The sequence below is a fragment of the Schistocerca piceifrons genome, chromosome 5, assembly GCF_021461385.2.
Source record: "Schistocerca piceifrons isolate TAMUIC-IGC-003096 chromosome 5, iqSchPice1.1, whole genome shotgun sequence".
NCBI lineage: Eukaryota > Metazoa > Arthropoda > Insecta > Orthoptera > Acrididae > Schistocerca > Schistocerca piceifrons.
Genome location: NC_060142.1, coordinates 584579216 through 584583050, shown reverse-complemented (window position 1 = coordinate 584583050; position 3835 = coordinate 584579216).

Sequence of the window (3835 nt, the reverse complement as noted above, 5' to 3'; positions counted from 1 at the left end):
CTTGCATTGGAGAGAAAACTTAATTCTAACAATTTTTAAAATTCATAACTTAATTATGCTATTTTCTCTGCTGGAATGTCTATCTATTGAATACTTTCCTACTATCTATCACTGCAGCTACTGTTTTCGACTATTTCTAACGTTGAAAAATCTTTTTTTATTCTGAAAATTTTTCAACGGGGTATTTTTCTGACCTAGTTAGGCATGTGGTCGACCTTCAATCATGGTATTTTACCATCCTGGCAGGGTCGCCATTTTCTAAACATTCTGCATGGTGTCTGTTTGTTCTATATCGTGTCTCCCTACCACTTTCGCACAACGATGCTCTGAGCGTGTTTTTTTAGGGAATTGACTTGTATGAACCTGGGACCTGTTGCTGGTAAGGAGACGTCAGACCACACATGACTTATAGAATTCAGAAGAGTTCAGTGAGACTAGCGATGATATAACCAAATACTTAATGATTTCAGCGTCAGCTCCACTGCACACCCTGTAAAAGAATCTTAATACTAAGTAAATTTAGTGGAAGGGGTTCAAGGCTTTCCTATTTTTAGTTAGCTGGTAAAATAACGTCGAAAAAGCAGTTAAGTTTACCATAGGAAATTTTATTCTACTCACAAAACATTGTTTATAAATTGCACTATTGATAAAAGGAAATGTTTTAATACAGGATGGTAAAAACCAACTGTGTTCAACAAAAATGTGAACGAATATTCTCTGAAGGGGTTTCCAAGTTCTACAATGGATCGAAGGATGACCTATGCCATATCACATCTATAATCTAGGTTTAAATTAAGTTTCACAAGAGAGAAAACTATCAAAATGGTCTACAGTGACCCTCAATTATCTTTAATTACTTATCTAACTTGTCGTAAATTACAGTGGCTGTTGTGGCTTCTCAATAACTATATAACAGAAAAATTATCGCGTTTCAGATTTTTACTTCAAGTGGCAAATGTGAACACCATGAGCTTTAAATGGCGATCGACACTAGTATTACGCAAAGGGGATGAAACAGATGAGACTTCTGCAGTTCTGAGTGAAGCCTTATGCGCTCAAAAATGCAGCAACACGTGCATTCATTACCTTGTCGGTGTTCATCAGGGGGCGGCGGCCGGCGCAGCTCCGTCCAGCTCGCCGTCTCGAAAGCAACTCTCCCCTAACTTCTCCTTACTACAGTTTACCGAAGTTGGTTTAAAAAAAAAAACTATCTTGCTGTGTTTTCATCTGACCAATCAGGGTATCAATGTTAACCTTAAGCTCCGCCTACAAAAATTCTGTCTATCCAATGAGAAACATTATACTTTTCGTGGTGGGGCAATGTTTTTAAAGTCTGAACGTAACAGAGACGCGATAAAGTCTCACGCTAAAACTTGCAGCTGGTGTGGTCCTTTTAGCGTTATCGTAAGATCTATACAGTTGTTATGGAGGGCCCTATCTTTTAACATGGGCTGGGGGTGGTCCATATGTAACATAGACGCGAAAAAGTCTCACGCTATAACTTGCGGGTGGTGTGGCCCTTTTTGTGTTATCGTAAGATCTATACTGTTCTTCTGGAGGGCTCTAGCTTTTAACATGGGCTGGGGGTGCTCCTGATGTAACAGAGGCACGAAAATGTCTCACGCTAAAACTTGCGGGTGGTGTAGCCCTTTTTGTGTTATCGTAAGATCTATACTGTTCGTCTGGAGGGCTCTAGCTTTTAACATGGGCTGGGGGGTGGTCCTAACGTAACAGAGACGCGAAAAAGTCTCACGCTAAAAACTTGCGGGTGGTGTGGTCGTTGCGGTTAGGTGGCGGCGTGGGTGTCCGTCCCTTATCGTAGGGCTTCCTCGCTTAACACGGTTCTGCTCTCGGCTTCTGTTCTCGTTTCTCCCCTGGGAACAGCGTCTGTCTCACGGTGAGAAGGTATGACATGCATTTAGTCATTCTTGTGTTAGTCTGTGGTATTCCATTTGCTCACTCGTTACTCGTATTACTTTGGTTAATTTAATGTCACGATTTATTCGGAGCTATGTGACATACTACTGGATTTGCTTATCATGTCAGGGTTTTCATGGAAGGTGTTGGATTTGCCTGACACCTTACAAACGGCTGTATGCTTCCCTTGGCTGCCGAAGAACGAACATTGGTATAAACCTATTAGAGAATAAAGAATGTGTATGGAGCAGCATGTCTCTCGAAAATCCCGTTGTGGAATATTGCACTAAAGATCTGTTTTGGTCGTGATTCGACACAAGACGCATCTCAATGTGGGACGCAGAAGTTACACAAGACCCTTGAAGGGTCGACGATTCCTGTCGGATGAGTATGCACAGCAGGCAGTTCGGACTTATTCCCACAGCAGGACATGAGTTTTACCAAACGGATATTTTCGACCCAGAGCATCGCTGGGAATCACACAGGGCCGAATTATTGGTAGTTGGGACAACATTAGGCACGTAATGAGGGCCATTATATACAGGGTGAGTCACCTAACATTACCGCTGGATATATTTCGTAAACCACATCAAATACTGACGAATCGATTCCACAGACCGAACGTGAGGAGAGGGGCTAGTGTAATTAATACAAACCATAAAAAAATTCATGGAAGTCTGTTTTTTAACACAAACCTACGTTTTTTAAAATGGAATCCCGTCAGTTATGTTAGAACATCTGAACATATAAACAAATACGTAATCAGTGCCGTTTGTTGCATTGTAAAATGTTAATTACATCCGGAGATATTGTAACCTAAAGTTGACGCGTGAGTACCACTCCTCCGCTGTTCGATCGTGTGTATCGGAGAGCACCGAATTACGTAGGGATCCAAAGGGAACGGTGATGGACCTTAGGTACAGAAGAGACTGGAACAGCATATTACGTCCACATGCTAACACCTTTTTATTGGTCTTTTTCACTGACGCACATGTACATTACCATGAGGGGTACACGTTCGACGGGCGTTTCATAGGACGTGGAGGACGCATAAATTGACCAGCCCGTTCTCCTGATCTTACATCTCTGGACTTCTTTCTGTGGGGTATGTTAAAGGCGAATGTGTACCGTGATGTGCCTACAACCCCAGAGGATATGAAACAACGTATTGTGGCAGCCTGCGGTGACATTACACCAGATGTACTGCGGCATGTTTGACATTCATTACGCCAGAGATTGCAATTGTGCGCAGCAAATGATGGCCACCACATTGAACATCTATTGGCCTGACATGTCGGGACACACTCTATTCCACTCCGTAATTGAAAACGGAAACCACGTGTGTACGTGTGCCTCACTCCTCATGGTAATGTACATGTGCGTCAGTGAAAAAGACCAATAAAAAGGTGTTAGCATGTGGACGTAATGTGCTGTTCCAGTCTCTTCTGTACCTAAGGTCCATCACCGTTCCCTTTGGATCCCTACGTAATTCGGTGCTCTCCGATGCACACGATCGAACAGTGGAGGAGTGGTAGTCAAGCGTCAACTTTAGGTTACAATATCTTCGAATGTAATTAACATTTTACAATGCAACAAACGGCACTGATTACGCATTTGTTTATATGTTCAGATGTGCTAACAAAACTAAAGGGGTTCCATTTAAAAAAACGTAGGTTTGTGTTAAAAAACAGACTTCCGTGCATTTTTTTATGGTTTGCATTAACCAACTACACTAGCCCCTCTCCTCACGTTCGGTCTGTGGAATCGATTCGTCAGTATTTGATGTGGTTTACGAAATATATCCAGCGGTAATGTTAGGTGACTCACCCTGTATATGGCTGCCAAGAAGGGGTAGGAATCCAGTGTGCACTCTGTGTGCATACCGGGAGGGCTCATTCCAGATCTGGAACGGGTGCTT